Genomic DNA, 17,547 nt, shown 5'->3' with positions numbered 1-17,547 from the left:
CCTTGGTATGAAATGCGCTGTATAAATAAAGATGCCTTGCCTTGCTAGTTTAGCTGTGCGTTGTGGCTACACACACGTGCTTGTCAGCTGGATTAAGATGTATATATGTGTAGAGTGTGTGGATTGTGTGTATGTGTGTGTGTGTGTGTGTGTGGAGGTGGTGGATTGTATGAGAAGAGTGACACGCCGTGCATCACCTCCTCTCAGCTCCATCCAACCGTTGTCACCCACAGCAGCAGCAGCGGCGTTGGCGTTGGCGTTGGCGTTGGTAGTGAAAGTAGTGAAACTCCAGCTGCTGCGTATGGAAGCTCGTTCAGCTCCGGCGCTTCATATGCATGTGTGTGTGTGTGTGTGTGTGTGCGTGCATGTGTGTGTGTGTGTTCGCATGTGTGTTTGAGAGGGAGGACGACGAGCGGGGGAGACGGACGCGGGACACGTGGTCACGGTTGGGGCAGAAATCATGGAGACGCGCTGTCGGCCGCTGGTTGTTCGGCTTCGCTCACGTGCGTTCGCGTCTGTGCGTGCGCTGGTGGTGGTGAAGGAGGAAGAGGAGGAGGAGGAGGAGGAGGAGGAGGAGGAGGTCGTAGCGGTGCAAAGATTACATTTCAAGTATTTTGTGAAGGGAGCTTTGGGACGTAGAACTTCTTGGTGACGTGAGGAGCCGAGTCAGTTTTATTATGAAGTTTATTCTTGTAAATTCACATTAAACCTCTGAATTCTGACGACATCATAGATTTTAATCAAAACAACAACATTAATTAACATAATATAACGAGTGTGTTTTTTACAGTGTGTTTTTCGGTCACATGTTTGGTTTTTATCGATTGAACCTGTCAGTCTGCTCACCTGTCTCCATCTGAGACCCCCCTCCCCCCACCTCGACCTGAAGGCCTGTCCCATTAGCCATTATCCCAGCATGCTTTGCCACTGACAACTAAGTGTCAGCAGTGGCGTCCCACGAGAGTTGTTGTTGACAGGTTTATTATTCCTGGGACTGTGGAAGTGGGCCACACCACAGACGCTACAGGGGGAGAGTGGATTTTATATCCTGTAATAGTAACAATGTCAATCGTCATAACAGTGATTACTTTTATAAATATATTTTGTAAAATGTCCATTTCTGTAAAATGTTAACCACAGTTTCCTCAAACCTAAATTGTTATATTTATTTTAGTGTTCCTTTTTTTAGAGTGCAACATTGAAATAAATTAAATTTAGAATGAAAAGGAACAGAAACTGATTCTGGAAATGAGTAAAATTATGAATTAATTCTCAAAATAGTTGCAGATTCATTTGCAGACTCTACAAAAACTCACATATATCTCACAGAATATGTTCTACTCTGATCATATCGTATTTTATATTATCTATTATGATATTAAGATTTTGTCCAATTGTTTTATATGAAAATAACTCCACTCTGTGAATTTGTGGAGGTGAAAGTGACAAATGTTTTCTCGGTATCACATTCCTCCTCCTCGTCCTCCTCTCGTCTCAGTGATAAGCTGCACTCCACTGTGTTTACTGTAGTAATGGCCGTTGTCGTCATCTCTGGCATACCAGACATACTGTAGCCGACCCTCTCCGCCTGCTCGTCATGTTCGTCATGGTTACGGTGGGCGTCTCCGCACACTTGCCCAGTTTTACGCACGGAAACTGTCTCTGCTCTGTGGTCGACATGTTGAAAGATGATCAGAGTTTTAATATTTTATTTCCAGTTCCTCTCTGCAGAAACAACGAAATTTGCTTGTTCTGTGATTTAAAGTGAAAATGAGGAAATTTATTAGTAATTTCTTTGTTTCTATTGTGACGATTGATCAGAAACTCTTTAATTTAATGTAATTTATAAGAGGTTGATGTTCTTCAGTATTTTATTTTATTGTTAACGTCTCGTACTTTGACTTTAACTTTGGCCCGGGCACTTTTATTCAGATTATATGATAAATAACACAACTAGAATGTAAACTGTGATTTAATTATATAGAGTTGTTCGAAAAATGTGCAATAGAAAAGATAATTAAAATGTGATTTGAGAGTAGAAGTTTATTTTTAACATTCAAAATAAGATTCAGCTTTTTCCTTTTTTTCTCTTTTTACAAAACCAGTGCAGCGTGACCTTCATTTGTTCTTGTTTTTACTCTGGAGCTGCACAATTAATTGAAATATAATAAAAGAGGCCGCGCGGTCGAGTGAAAATATCCAAACCACAGGAGCTGCGGGTGTTTCAATGAAATTAAAATTGTTGTTGTGCCTCTTAAACATCGTCAGTGTTGTGGCTCAGGACAAGAAATCAGACTTCACAGTAAAATATTTATATTTTTTCTTTCAAAAAATATCAAAATGGAAAAAAATGTTTTAAAAAATCTGTCGAATCTGTTTTTTATTATTATTTTATTCTTTTTTTGTTGGGTGTGTGTGTGTGTGTGTGTGTGATTGTACTGTACAGATGAGGTCTTTGTGAGGACCTCGCTAGTTTAAAGAGCCGTTAGAGACTTGGTTTTCAGGGTCATGTTGGAGGTTTGGCTCGTAATCATTTTATTATGTCAGTGTTCCCACAAAAACAGATTATTATACAGATTAAATTCTGATTTATTCCTTCTTTTTTTAAATAAGAACTCATTTTCCTTGTACGATTTTTGCCTCTTTTATGTAATTAAAGGATCATGCGGGACATTTTTCTGTCTGACTGAAGACACTGATGATCCAGTGAGTGAACCACTCCTGTATTGTTGTTTCGGCTCCATATGCGGAGACTCCACCATCAGGACTCCATCGCTCTATCTGTCAGGACGACTCCCTTCTTTCCCCGGGAGGAGGACAGGGTTTCCATGCGTCCCCTCCCCGAGTCCCACCCCTTGCCCCCGGCCCATCTGAGGCTCCGTGATCCATCACACAGCGGGCGGCCATGTTTTCTGAAAGGGCTGTGAACTTGTTACCTCCCTCAGCTCGCCCGACTGAATGTCAAACCCATTTTTCTTTTTCCCGTGCGCCCCTTTTTCCCAGGATTGCTGCTGTATTGAAATAATTGGGCCGCATTGCATTCAGTGCGACCAGGTTGTCAGTGCACCTTTTGAATAGAGATATCAAGTCTGGTGCCACGATTTCCCTCTGACCTTCCTTTCACTGGCTCCTTTTCCTCCGCCCTCTTGCCCACCTCCCTGCGAGGTCGTGGTGGGTCATCATCGTGACTCCGGCCTCCAGAAAACCGGCACAATGACACGACATCCATGGTACATTATCTACAGTGTGTCAGCTGGTGCCGGAGCTCCGTCTATAGGCCATTCTTCCCCGCTCCCCATTGTCTCCGGGATCTCTGGATCGGGCCTGTTCAACATGGCACACATTCAAAATGGCAACCTCAAGGGGCTTTTATTCCTCCACCAGAATTCAATCACTCCTCTGCCTCGTCTTTCTGCCTCTCTGCTGAGTTATTCAGAGTTTAATGAGCGAGGGAAATAAAGGGAAGCTTATGGTTTGCTGGATGATGGAGAGGCTGCCATTTTGTTTCTGTTGGAGGAGCCACACAGCGAGCGTTCATGTGAAATTAGTTTTTCTTTTCTTCGTCTTCTTGGTCTTCGTCTTCTTCTTCGTCGTCTCTTTAGTGGAGAAGAAGTGATTGAGATGTCTGAGAAAAGAGCCAACGAGTCTGGAGACGCCGGGATCATTAAAGTGTCAGAGGAGCTGCAGCTTTTCAAATGATCTTCTGCAGTTTAGCAACAACAGTCCAGGTCGCAGGAGGGGATGTAGGGTTATGTATGGACTGATAATCTGCTGTGAGGTATTATGATCATCAGGCATTAATGCACTGATTCCACCATAGGCAGCAAATAGTTGTTTCCCCCCCTCTATACCTCCAGCGCTGTGCATCATTTTAATGACTAGAGAGGATTATCCCCTTACATAACTCCAGTGTGGGCGGTTTTGGAGACAGCTCCTGACAGTGTGGGAGGGCATGAGACCGGACTGGAGGAAGTGCCGGGCCGATGACGGGGGCCGACACTGCCACTGCCACTGCCACTGCCGCAGTCGTTGCCATCGTCGTCGTCGTTGTTGTGGGGTTGAACGCAGGTCACAGTCACAAGTCGCTGCTCTGCATCAGCCGTCGGCGTCGTCAGTGTTTGTTTTTGCACGGACGTCAGCGAATGATGCAGCGCTTTCCTCGGCCCCCCGACATCAGACGTTCAGGGCGGAGCGGAGTTCGCTCATGAAACCTGAAGTCACCGAGGTCACAGACGACGAAGCATCGCTCTGCAGCTCTTTGTTCCTCCGAGCGAGCGGCTGTGGATGTGCAAAAAAAACAAAAAAAAAACAACATGTCTGCAAAACACCAGGACATTTTTAGTTCCACCTTGAAGGGATTTTCACAGAGAGAGGAGGGAGGGGATGCAAGTTTTAAGGAGGGGTGGTGGGGAGGGGGGGCACAGATTACTATATCTACATCAGTCTCCAGGATGTGTTTGTGTTCTGCCTTTAAGATGAGATGAATTGTGCCTGTGCAGCAGAAAACAGCAGCTAAAACAACAAAGAAAGAGAGAAAATACTTGAAAAGGCCTCAGAGTTGATGTGTGCAGGGCTGGAACAAGAGTTTCTGGGGCCCAGAGCTGAAACTAACCCCATGTGGCTCCCCATCAAGAGTGTGGTTTCCCCCCTTTATTTTGAAGTATTGGTCCATATAAAGATATAAAATCATAGTTTACCATAGTTTTCTATCTCCTCTCTCAGCTTCTCTCTGGAGCTCTAGTAACAACAGGTCGGTATCAGCCAATCAGAAGAGAGGAGGAGGCCCTGAGTCTCTCTTCTGATTGGCTGAGTGTTTTCTGAGTGATCCAATAAAAATAGAGCAGATTTCAGAATAAAACACTCAGAGAAACTAAATCCTGCAATTTGTTGTTGGATGAATGGTGGGTTCAGGTGGTGAGGGGGCAGGGCTTTGTTGTGACATCACAAAGTGACAGGAAGTCCTGACGGCTGGGTTTAAGGCTCAGTTTCTGAATACAGGCTGTGTGCATTTCTCTGTGGACTGAGGCTTTGATACTTTCACAGTATTAATATAGAACCTAGAGCTGCTTTATAATCACACTACACATGGACATCTATCTTTATACTGTATGGAGCTTTAACACAAACATCTACCTTTATACTGTATGGAGCTTTAACACAAACATCTACCTTTATACTGTATGGAGCTTTAACACAAACATCTACCTTTATACTGTATGGAGCTTTAACACAAACATCTACCTTTATACCGTATGGAGCTTTAATACAAACATCTACCTTTATACTGTATGGAGCTTTAACACAAACGTCTACCTTTATACTGTATGGAGCTTTAAGGGGGATTTTTCAATTATTATTGTGTGTGATATGGGAAATATTCATCCTATGCCTAAACTTTAATTGTTGCTAATTTATTTTGTCATAAATCGTGTATGTTATTGGGGAATCTTTGAGGCCATAAAAACTGAAAACACAATCAATATAAAGTATTAATGTCAAATTTATGAGCCCACATTGAGTCGGGGGAGGAAATATTTATGTAAATCTTTGACTCAGATTTTTGCTGTGGTCACAGACTGAACAAACTGTTATTAATTTAATCATAAACTAAATCATAACTTACTCTTTGTGCTGTGAACAGTATTAAGCCTTTGTTTGGTGCATTTGTTTATTTGAGACTGAGGTTTTTCTTCTAAACTTCATAAGCAGCATTGATTAATGCTATGAGACAACATGAATCCATCTCATGTCTAATCTCAAAACAAAAACTGTATCAAAGTCAAACGGTTCATTTGCAACAAACCAAGTGGTCAAATTACATAAAACTTAACTACGTGATTTAACGGCTCGGTTTAGTATCTGAGATCTTTAATCTGTTAATTCGAAGGAAACAATCAAGTAATTGAGGGTTAAATTATAACATTGTGGTCAGAAGTGTGTTGGATGTTGCAGGGTGGGGGTGCTGCGGGCGGATGAGTGGGGGGTATAATCTCTCTTTTTAAATCTCTACATCTCTCTCCGGCGTTTCTCCACCAATTTCATCCCCCCTCTGTTCTGCAGCGACACGGGTGAGAGGTGCAGGTTGACAGCGTCGCAGGCCTCCTCATTACACCGTGTCTGAGCCAGCAGAGATTTATAGAGATGATAAAAGCAGTCTGGAGGGCAATAATGACCACAGGCTCTGATGCAGTGGGAGGGAGGAGGGGGGAGAGGGGGAGAGAGGGGCAGGGCTCTGTTTGTCTGTCTGTCTGGCTCGCTCGGCCTCCGATCGCTCACTGTGTCGCCTAAATGACTTATTCGCCTCGTGTGAAATGAAACAGCATAAAAATAAGGAAATAAAAGAAGTTGCGACTGTTGAATATATTCATGTATTCAAATCTATATATAGTCATTTTTTTCTTTTTATACCCCTTTTATTCCAAACTTCTCTCTGTGTCTCGGTGCGTGTTCGACCTGCAGGCAAAGTCCTCGACACACCAAAGCTCATTTATATTTTCCATAAAAATAACTAATGTTTCTTTTTCCTAAACGGTCCCGTCCTCATTGCTCGTGTATTTCAGAACCACATGCAGCTCCTCGGTGGATTAACACGTCCCTAAATAATTATCTACATGTTTTGCTCAGCGGTTGTGACGATGACGATGATGGTGGTTGATTGTGAGTCTGTGATCGTCTTCAGCTCCTCAGGCGAAAAGTCGAGCAGGAAGATTGTTCCTGTCAACAGTTTACAACCGTGTTCCTCGGCATCGACCGGGCTGCAGCAGAAGAAGGAGGACAAAGAGGGTGGGGGGGGTCAGTAAATTTAAAGGTGCGATAAGGATAGTCTTAATCACAGGTCGTTAGAATGAGATTTAAAAATCTTCGTCTGTCGCCAAATTTTTAAAAGTTCACAGTCGACAGTGGATTCAGTCGAACTTGTCTATGTGTTTTCCTAATGTTTGGTGCTGATTCTGGATCTGTGTTCTGGCCCCCGAGTCCAGAGGATGCAGATGCATGTACGATGTCGTACAGCATCACCTCCTGATGAGCGACATTGTTCAGCAGCTGCAGCTTCCAGCGAGTCAAACAAAGGATTCATGATTCTAATAAACATCATCATGTCCACTTGAACTTTTCAATAATAAAATACAGCAGCTAAGACATTCTGGAGAGTCGTGATGTAAAAAAAAACACAATTTGTAAAACAAGTCAAACACTCAGTAAGTAAAACTGAGTTAAATTTCAGAGCTGAAACCAGCAGCAGAAGTGAAATTAAATGAAATCCTTAAGTCTTCAGCTGTTGTTATGTGACCCGACTTGTTTTGTGCCTTGAGGGAGAAAAACCAGAACATGCATTAAAAAGTTTTCAATAAAATCTCAAACCAACTGGGAGCCAGCGAGGGGGAGGACTGGGATCTGTGGTGTTGTGGATAGAAAACCCCAGAGCGCGTCAGTCGAGAAGATCAGACTCCAGGATCTGAAGCAGAAGCTAAAAGCTGCAGGGACAGAAGATGGAGACGTCCCGACCACGATGACCTGGGGTGTGGACGTTGATGATTCAGACTGTCGATGACAACCATATATACGATCTTCATTTCTCTTCACATCGGTTGTTTACCGCTTGTTGGTTTCATGATAATCCAGTGGAAAGAGCCAATGATGTTCAGGCCTCGTCCGCACTGAAACAGAGCTTCACCCCAAAATGATCTTTATCATTTTGAAAGAAAAATCTCCATAAACACGGCATCGTTTCAACAAATATCTGCATAGCCACGGATCCACTGAAAACGACTCTAAACGCTGTAGTTCATCCTCCAGGCCTGTGTGTGGCGCTGTAACGCTGCCTCACATAAAAACACCAACAACAGAGAGGAATTCAACTCCAAACATTAGAAGTGGATTAAGGCCCTTTGGTTACACAACAACGCTCGCGGATGAAAAAGGCAAAATATTTAATCGGATGTGAAACCGCCCACCAGAGTGGAAATCGTAAAAACGCTCCGCCGTCGAGTCCCCATGTAATGGGTGAAAACGCAAAAGTCTGCTCTGCGTTTTCATCACAGGAAAATAACAACAAACATGTCGGATTCCACAGACTTTTGCATCACTGTATGCACGCAGATTTCCACCCAAAAAAACGCTCGTCTAAATACGAAATAAAAAGTGAGAACCCAACGCCACATTTGCATTTTCTGTTCAGATCGTTTCCGTGTAAACGTAGCCTAAATGTCGACTGAGAGTCGTGTCAGAGCAAATATGACGATCGATGATGATTTAACGGGCGAGATTCAGCCGCAGTGTCCGAGGGACCGACAGTTGTTGTTGTTGTTGTTACGTCCATAGACTGTAACGTGTAGCGGACCCGTGTGTCTCAGGTTACAGGTTAGAGCAATGGGGGTATGACATCATCGTTTCCAAAAAATACCGTTTTCACCCCCGGAAAATGCAATTTCCGTCTGAACGAAATGCCAAAACGATAGTCTGAGGCCGTTGACTCGCTGTTTTGGTGAGCAACCGGATCCAGGGCGAGAGAGACAGGCCTTTCCGTCAAAATAAAAGCACCAAGCTAATAAAATGCGGTGAAACTCTTTAATTTAAGGAATATAATTTACAAGAAAGTCCCCGAGCCATTAAGTTAACCTTTTGCTTTTATTGTATTACAAGTTAATGTCTATTTTATACGTTTTATGTTGGTGAATACTTTTATTTTGGTGAATTTGGTGATTTCCGTCTCCGCTAGAAGACGGGAACCAGAATGCAGACAAAATTCAGAGTTAACAGACACCAAAATAAATTTTAAAAAACATAGGCGGATTCACTGTAACTTGTATCCATGTGGACGGTCCCTCAGTTTCACCAGTCCTTCCATCTGAGTTGTTGTGTCTCCATTGAATTTTTAATTGTTGTAGAAATATGTTGTGGTTCTGGCCTTGTGTGTGTGCGTTGTGTGTTTGTGTGTGTGCGTTGTGTGACTAGTTCATTAAATATTGATGCAATAGCTGAATTGTGTGTTTCCAGTTCACTCACTGTGAGTTGAGACTTTCCTCCATCAGACTCTGCAGCAGGAGTTTGTTTTATATATCAAATGTAACAATTGAAGGTTAAAGGGGAAAATGCACAGTACGTTATAATTTGCTGATTTTATGTGGAAGCACATTTACACTGTCATCTTGTTCATTTACAGCTATTCATTGTAAATATATACCATAATGTGAGGTCACTACCGAGGACACAGACATAACAAACGCTTCACACGGGAGCTCAGACAGATGGAGAACATTGTCACAGTTTCTTCTTTTTTATGCTGATTAATATCAACACTGATTGATATTTACATGCAATAGAATTAAAGAGGAAGGAAATGTAGCTGACGTGTTTGTGTGCGAGCTTAAATAAATGTCAACGCATCCTCGTTTGTTTCCAAGGAAACTCCACGGGGTGTCTTTTAATTTGAAAATCAACAGTTCAAGAGTTCAGGCTGGATTCGTGATGTTTGGATGAATCTGAAAATTCTCCGGGGCTAATGTTCAAGCAGGCGGCCGCCGTCGCCAACGACGACGACGGGGACGAAGCTCTGCTGCTTCACTTGTTTGTTTATTTTCTGTGTGTTGGATGTGACGAGGCTGCGTGTGATGTTTGGATACAGACGGAGAAAGAAAAAGAAACGTGGCAGCAGAGAAAAGGCCGAGGTGACGGGACAAAAGCTGCTGGGTCAAACTGACCTAATCTGTTCCCTTCCTCCATCCTCCCTTCTTTCCACAATCATTTTTCCATTCCTTCCTTCCTCCCTTCTTTCCTTTTGCCCATCCTTCTGCTTCCCTCCTTGACCTAATCCGTTCCTTCCCTCCATTTTTCTTTCCTTCTTTCCTTCCTTCGTTCCCTTCGTCCTTACTTCTTCTTCCTTCCTCTTTTGATCTAATTGGCCCAAACTGTTGCCTCCCTCCATCTTTCTTTCCTTCCTTTTCCCTTCCTTCTTTCCACAATCCTTTTTCCTTTCCTTCCTTCCTTCCGTCCTTCCTTTGTGCTTCCTGCCTTCCTTCCTTCCTTCCTCCCTTCTTTCCCTTTGCAGATTAGATCAAGGAAGGAAGCAGAAGGTCATCCTTCTGCTTCCTTCCTTGACCTAATCTGTTCCTTCCCTCCATTTTTCTTTCCTTCCTCTTTCCCTTCCCTCCTTCGTTCCCTTCGTCCTTATTTCTTCTTCCTTCCTCTTTTGATCTAATTGGCCCAATCTGTTGTCTCCCTCCATCTTTCTTTCCTTCCTTCTTTCCACAATGATTTTCTCTTCCTTCCTTTCTTTTTTCCCTTTGTCCTTCCTTCCTTTCTTCTTTCCCTTCATCCTCCCTGTCTTCCTTCCTTCCTTCCTTCCTTCTTTCCCTTCATCCTTCCTGTCTTCCTTCCTTTCTTCTTTCCCTTCGTCCTCCCTGTCTTCCTTCCTTCCTTCTTTCCCTTCATCCTTCCTGTCTTCCTTCCTCCCTTCTTTCCCTTCACCCATCCTTCTGCTTCCTTCCTTGACCTAATCTGTTCCTTCCCTCCATTTTTCTTTCCTTCCCTTTCGTTCCCTTTGTCCTTATCCTCACTTCTCCTCTTTTGATCTTTTTGGCCCAATCTGTTGCCTCCCTCCATCTTTCTTTCCTTCCTTCTTTCGACAATGATTTTCTCTTCCTTCCTTTCTTTTTTCCCTTTGTCCTTCCTTCCTTTCTTCTTTCCCTTCGTCCTTCCTGTCTTCCTTCCTTCCTTCTTTCCCTTCATCCTTCCTGTCTTCCTTCCTTCCTTCCTTTTTTCCCTTTGTCCTTCCTTCCTTCCTTCCTTCCTTCCTTTCCTTTTTTCCCTTTGTCCTTCCTTCCTTCCTTCTTTGACCCAGGAGGACTTAAGAGTCTCAGGTGTAGAAAAGAAAAAGAATTTAAAGCAGCTTTAACGCGCTGCGCTGCTGTCCGTGACCTCCCAGGTGATATCTGTACACATGTGTCACGCATGTCAGAACAAAACACAAAGACGCACATTCATCCTCTCAGCGAGTGAGAAAGGTAAACCAAGCGCTCTGAAAATGAGCCGTCCGGCTGCAGCAGCTCGCTTGGCTCCGCCGCTCTCCGCTCCCACTTTCCCATTTTCTGGTCAGTTGTTATGGTAATAGGGGTCAGGAGATGAGGGGGTTCTCACGTTCAATGTAAAACTTAGCCCCTTTGTGTCGCCGTGGCTCAAGCTGCCGCGACGGAGGCCAGAGGTGAAATTGAATTCAGCTGAAATTCCCCAGTGAGTCTGGCCTCGGGCTGGACTGGACCAGAGGCCTCGGCCGCCGCTCAGGCTCGCCGCTGTCAGAGGATCACGGATCGGTAGATGTGAGGATGAGGAATTGCCGAGGGGGGAGCTGAGCCATGATGCTCGGCTTTAATTTGATTAATGTGTTTGTTTAAAAAAAAGAAAAGAAAAAATCCATTAAAACTTTTGCATTTTTCATATTTAGTGTTGTTGAGCAACAAGCTGTGATTTTAGATGAAATATTTCATTTTCACTCTCTTTAACCTTTATTTTCCTCTTCTTCGGTGTTTTGTTTTGAAATATCGATCCATAAGAAGATATAAAAACCATCTCAGTGTAGTTTCCCATCTCCTCCCTCAGCTTTTCTCTGGAGCTCTAGTAACAACAGGTCGGTGTCGGCCAATCAGAAGAGAGGAGGAGGCTCTGAGCCTCTCTTCTGATGGCTGACTGTTTTCAAAGTGATCCAATAAATATATAGAGCAGATTTCAGAATAAAACACTCAGAGAAACTAAATCCTGCAAGTTGTTGTTGGATGAATGGTGGGTCCAGGTGGTGAGGGGGCGAGGCTTAGTTGTGACATCACAAAGTGACAGGAAGTCCTGACGGCTGGTTTTAAGGCTCAGTTTCTGAATACAGGCTGTGTGCATTTCTCTGTGGACTGAGGCTTTGATACTTTCACAGTATTAATATAGAACCTAGAGCTGCTTTATAATCACACTACACATGGACATCTACCTTTATACTGTATGGAGCTTTAACACAAACATCTACCTTTATACTGTATGGAGCTTTAACACAAACATCTACCTTTACACCGTGTGGCACCTTTAAGTTCAAGCGGCTTATACACTTAGTTTAGAAGTGGTTAAGTCAAGAATCGTGGTAAAATCTGAACAGAATGAATAGTTCTTTTGTGCAGCTGCTCTCAGAGAATCAGAAAACCTCACTCTGAAACATCCTCAGGGGAACATGAATGTGTGAACAAAATATTGTGCCACTCCATATTATAAAATATAAGACATTTTACTCGATATCTGGTTGTATTGACCTGCTGGTGACCTCAGTCAATATGATTCATCCTCTGGGGAACGTGAACGGCCACACCGATCCATATACCACTGCTGATCAGATATTATTTCACTCTGGCGCGGACTCGTTTACACTGTCAAATCTTTTGCTAACATTAAAGCAGATCTCCCCCGGAAGTGAAAGAATGTGTGAAAGTATCCGTCCATTCAGTATCTGTCCAATCAGTGTCCCAACCTTCGTCTTGCATTGTGATTTACCAAGGTTTGCCTCATTTCCCGATAGAATAGACAGTGGTTTCTAAAGCTCACAGTTAAAAAAAAATGTTTGGTTGACACATTTTTATCACCTTCACCTTATTGTGAATACATTTTTCTTTTTTCTTTTTATTATTTTTCTAACTTTTCTTACCTTGAACATTTTTCACCCTCAATTTCCTTGTGAGCTGCCGATGTGCCATTGTATCTGTATTTTTTTTTCAAAGATTCCTCTCCTGTGTCATGAGCACCACAGCCCACATGCTAACGTGTACGTGAACCATAGCCTGGAGTTTCTAACCTTTTATTTTACCACTGAAACCGACACTGAAACTACTGAGCTCCAGGTTTCAAACTTATTAACATTTCTTTTCTTTTTCTTTTTTTTCCTCCGGTGCACTTACTGACCTTTTTTTTTTTTTACTGTTTCTTTTTTTTTTGCACTTGCTAGCAGAAACTTCCCAAAAGTTCAGAAAGCAGCAGACGCAGTGTGTGAAGCCAAGCTGCTGATTAAGAGACACAGCTCATCGGTTTACACGCACGGCAATTTAGAGCTTGGAAGGTCTCGTCAGTTCGGCGTCGGACAGCTCTAATGTTTCCCCCTCCGGCTCGGTCCAGCACGACTTGGTAAACACGATTAAAACACTCTCACATCCTGCAGTTTGAAGGCGGCTGGCCTGAGCTACGTCACGTTTCTGCAGAGTTTGTTATTCTTCTCACCAACGCCTGAAAGAGACAAATTATATGTGAAATCCCAAGCGCTGCGATCGTCCAGCAGCGATCGCTCACCGAAGGTTGCGGGGAGATAATTTGGAGGTAATTTTGGGAACGACCTTGTTGAGCTAACAGTGGATTTTTTTTATGAATAGACTCGACTCTGTGTGCATAACCTTGAGTAGCAGTGAGAGTATTTTCTGTTCAGCCATCCTCTCTCAGAAGAACGTATGTATATATCTGTGTCCTTGGGGCCTCCTGCTGCAACAGCAGTGAGTCACAGCTGGATGTGTCACATTTAGCAGCGACGTTAGCTGCACAAACACTCGCTGAATAAAACACCTTGTTGTTGCAGCGAGATACAGGAGTGTGGGCTTTAATTGGTGTGTAAATGCAGCTGCACAGGAAATCAAAAGCATCCAATAATAACGAAACATCGCTGCCATGTTAACACCAGAGGAAGCTTCGGGGGCCCCCGACTGAGCCGTATACATTTCATAAGCAGTTACTCTTACTGTGCCACATTTTCCTGTCCGGTGTCCTGTTTCAGGAAAAGACAAAAGAAACGAGTGGTTACTTTTGCAAACTGCTTTCAACATCCACCCACGGCGGTAATTCTGGGAAAGAGGAGACAGCTATTTCCAGCTAAGCTAATGTTGTTGAAGGCCCCGGAGAAAAGAGCAACGAGTCCTCAGACTGATAAAAAAAAAAAAAAAGACACAAGACCAAAGTGTGTTGGAAAAAAAAAAATCACTGGCGCCTTGCATCATAATTCAATCATATTTGTTTATTTCTTTGTAAAGGGAGTCACGGCGTGGGCAGACTCCATCAGGCCTCTCAAAGCATTCCTCTCACACACACACACACACACACACACAAATGCACAGGTTTATATATTAGGTGTCAGGGAGAGAGTGTGTGTGTTCTTGTACATGCTACGTTGTGAGGACCGGTGAGTTTTTAACCAACAGACTGAGGACATTTTTGGGAAGTGAGGACATTTTGGCCGGTCCTCACTTTTTCAAAGGGCTTTTTGAGGGTTAAGACGTTATAATAAGGTTATAATTAGGTTTAAATTAGGTTAACAGTAATGGTTAAGTTTAGGCATTTGTTTTGGATGGTTAAGGTTAGGGTAAGGGGCTAGGTAATACATTATGTCAATGACATGTCCTCACAAAGATAGATTTACAAGGATATATGTGTGTGTGTGGTGGGTGCACAGGGTTCAAACAAAAATCCTGTTTACAATAGGAGCCTGTGCTTTTCTGTAGGAGGAGTCGGAGCTACCTGCCATTCACACGTATTTACACTTGTACAGTGCAAGAGAGAGAGGAGAGTATGGAAGCAATTACAGGGCGGACGCATTTGGTTTCGGGGGCCGAAAAAGAAAAGCAAACTATAGCAGCATTGTTAAATATGATTAAACTGCCCTGAATCCCACAGTTGGAGTGGGTGGAGGCCCATGCGGGGTCAGATCTCAGGAGGATACCTGCAGCACCGCCGCTCTGACCTGCATGGATCAGTGCTGCAGAGATCTGCTGCTTCTGAAGGGAAGAATAAAATCAGCACCTTCTTAATGATTATTTAGCAACGAGCTGCAAAACGGTTGCATATGTTAGACAAAAGACACGCGAACAGTTTGAAGTTGTGTTCCTGGCCATCTGTTGTTTTGTTATCTCCACAAATGCAACCTCAGCTGTGTCTGAAATCACTCATTCACTACTCCTGACTCACTGATACAAGGAATTATGTTACTACTGTCGCATAATTAAAACAAACCAGATCAATGCAGACAGCGAACATGACCGCAATGTGCGACCACAACGCATTATGGTATATGGCCGGCCAAGACCATAAAGAGCAAACAGAAGTATGGCAGTTTTTTTAATCAAAAAAGCAAATAACAAGAGTATCAAATTGAAAGTCCAGTTTTGGTGTTTGGGAATTAGAGTTTTGTTTGCTTTTTGTCTTTAATTAAGAAATGAATATAAAGGTAGTCTGGTCAGGTGACATGGAAGTAAAGGTAAATATTTCAAAATAAAAGCCAAGAGGGTCATGTGGCCGTTCTGTAGAGGTGCAATATCAGGCATCGGGCACAGAGAGATAAATATTTTTTACCTCTGCATTAAGATACAAAAAATGTTTTATCTTAAGAATGTGATATTTAAACGCACTTGTATTATTTACCATGGTTTAGTTTTTTTTTAGTTTTTTTTGTGTAAAACAAGAAAACAATCTGATAATTGCGGGCTTCGTCTCATTCTCGTTTCTCGTCCCCACTCGCAGTGCATCCTGGGATTGTTTGGGCTGCGTAGCATCTCTGTGTCGGATCATTTGTTGCCAAGGGGTCTGAAATCACTCACTATAGCGGACGATAGCCGTTTAACTTTGTGTGAAAGAACAACAAGTGTTTTTAAAAATAGTGGGTTTGATTCTTGTGTCGGACGTCGATAACACCCCGGACAATCAGTGGCTGGCAGTTGGCTAACGTCACGTTTAAGTATCTCCTCGGGTCGCTTGTAACCTCGGCTTACCAAGGCGTAACCAAAAAATAAGTAGTCTACCAGGTACTGTCCCTAGTGGAAAAGCAAAACAACTTAGTAGAGTTGATTGCAACGTAAAAGGTGCAACCAATTACCACTAACTAAGCAACATGTCCTCCTAAACGATGAGGACGCAACAATACTAGACATCTTGTCCACACAACGAGGTATTACATCTACTTCAGTGTCATATAACGTGTTTTTAATCGATCGAAAAATGATTTAGCTGTTGTATAATTACTTTCAGCTTGACGCCACCCTTAAACGAAATAATAAATCTAAAGACGTGTGAGCGTGACAGTTGTTTGGTATTTCACACTCGGGCTGGAAACATTTATCTGCTCGCTCTGCGTCCTGTTTCTTCTCCTCGTCCGTCGTACTTGTTGCCTGTAGCTGCCCGAGCGTTTCATGTGTAAACGTTCCCGGCTCGCTGGGATGATTGACAGCTGGTAATGAATTGTGGTGAAATGTGAGAGACCAGTGCAGCAGGAGGAAGTGCAACGGGGGGAAAGATATGTGAATGAGAGTGCAGTAAATTAAAGCAGGGCTGGGGATAAGTAGACTATCCCCAAGACTACTTTATTTCACGGTGTAAAAAACGTCTGATTCTCACCACAAACTATTGCCCCGTGTGACAGGTAATTATTTTGGCAGCCAGAAAACCTCCCCAAAGCTTCCCTGCCAACCAGATATCTCGACCTCTCTCGGGGCGGAGGTGGGGGGGGCCATCTGTGCTCGGCTACCCCCGATAAGTGAGAGGAATGCAGGGCGGCCATGCTGTGATGTGAGGGGTTTGCCTGGAGCTTAGATCCTGGAGGCCGGGGCTCCACCCGGACTTTGGACATAATGGCACAAAGGAGGCAGAAGGGGTTTTTAGGGAGGGCGTGGCCGACAGCATAAGCGTTTCTTTTTTTTTTTTTGCAGAGGTTGGATGCAGGTGGTCGGTCGGTGCGCACGGCGGTCGGTGCATTCGCTCGAGGCAGTCGGGCGAAATGTGTGAAATAAGCAGCAGCTCTGAAATGCAGATTTTGGTTTGAGATTATGTTCGTCCACCACGAAAGGGCAAAGTCGACGGATCAGTTTTATGTTCTGTTACATCAAAGGATCAAGAACAGTTTATATATAAGGACAGTAATTTGAGTTTAGATAGATAGATAGATAGATAGATAGATAGATAGATAGATAGATAGATAGATAGATAGATAGATAGATAGATAGATAGATAGATAGATAGATAGATAGATAGATAGATAGAAGTTTATTCATTCCGATGGAAATTCTTCTGCCAGGATGCTCCAAAGGGAAATGTGCAAGGAAGATAAATAGGACACAAAGAGGAAGTATATGATACAATAGATATAATACCTAAAACATTAAAAAAAATGAGGTGTGTTGTAGTGCTTGGACATATTATTGTTTATGTTCCCTAGCAAAGGGAGAGGAGTTATATAGTCTGATTGCCACAGGGACTATACGTTAAGAAACACAACTTTTACTAAGTTAGTTTCATGATTCTGCCATGTTTAGACGTCATTTTCTAATGGCACTGCCACTTTTCAAACAATTCATGTGAAACTCAAGTGTAGAGCAAGTTGCATTGATACAATAATGTTCAAACCAATCATAACATGTTTAGTTTGTTGCAGGAATTTTGTTGCTAAAAAAAAAAAGAGGCATTTATGAGCTTGGAAAATACATTTCAATAGTTGTTCTAATGTAGAAGCAGAAAAGTAAATATGAAGGTAAAATGAGCATCAGCCTCAGGAGCTTT

General features: G+C 43.0%; 1 long non-coding RNA gene across 1 annotated transcript in view; it reads left to right on the top strand.

The window, feature by feature from the left end:
- LOC146975462 (uncharacterized) overlaps positions 1-17,547 on the top strand; it is a 125,184-nt gene that overhangs the window by 728 nt on the left and 106,909 nt on the right. The window lies entirely within an intron of this gene.

The sequence above is a fragment of the Trachurus japonicus genome, chromosome 13 (genome assembly GCF_045865225.1).
Source record: "Trachurus japonicus isolate A0001 chromosome 13, Traja_1.0".
In the NCBI taxonomy this organism is placed as follows: Eukaryota; Metazoa; Chordata; class Actinopteri; order Carangiformes; family Carangidae; genus Trachurus; species Trachurus japonicus.
This window is presented reverse-complemented; position numbering and strand designations above follow the sequence as displayed.